Source organism: Rhincodon typus, chromosome 33 (genome assembly GCF_021869965.1).
Source record: "Rhincodon typus isolate 14 chromosome 33, sRhiTyp1.1, whole genome shotgun sequence".
Lineage (NCBI taxonomy): Eukaryota > Metazoa > Chordata > Chondrichthyes > Orectolobiformes > Rhincodontidae > Rhincodon > Rhincodon typus.
The window spans coordinates 27,679,122-27,679,749 of NC_063364.1; positions in this window are offsets into that span (position 1 = coordinate 27,679,122).

Below are 628 nucleotides of genomic sequence, written 5' to 3' on the forward strand. Positions count from 1 at the left end.
GCCCTTCGACCTGTTTGTTTCCTCTCCACCTATCCTCTCCTCTATCCCTCTTCTATCCGCCTCCCACTCTCTCCCTATTTATTTCAAAACCCCCTTCCCCTCCCCCTTTTCTGATGAAGGGTCTAGGCCCGAAACGTCAGCCTCTCTGCTCCTATGATGCTGCTTGGCCTGCTGTGTTCATCCAGCCCTGCACCTTGTTGCCTGTAGATATCCCAGTTTACTTGAGCCTAAAACCTCCTGAGTCAGTCACTTGTAGCTAATTAACTTTTACTCTGCTGAACAAACAGAAACTAAAGCCCAAAGCCTTTGCCCAACAATTTTGCAGAGAGTGTTTTATGGGTTGAAGAGACATCTAAGAGGTAGCTGGATCATTTTTTTTGTGAGGAGGGAGAATGGGAAGACAGAGGATGGGACAGGAGATGTTTTAGCATCTTCTTACACTACTTTGTAAAGTACAGCTGGAGGTACATCAACACAGATGTTACAGCCCCCATTAGTTGGTCTGAGAACCTTTTGAGTTTGGCACAAAGCATAGGATAACTTCTGCTCTACACGAAACCACACCTTTTACAGCTGGCCTGTAAACAGGTGAAATCAAAGCAAAATGTTGACACTCATGGACACCATT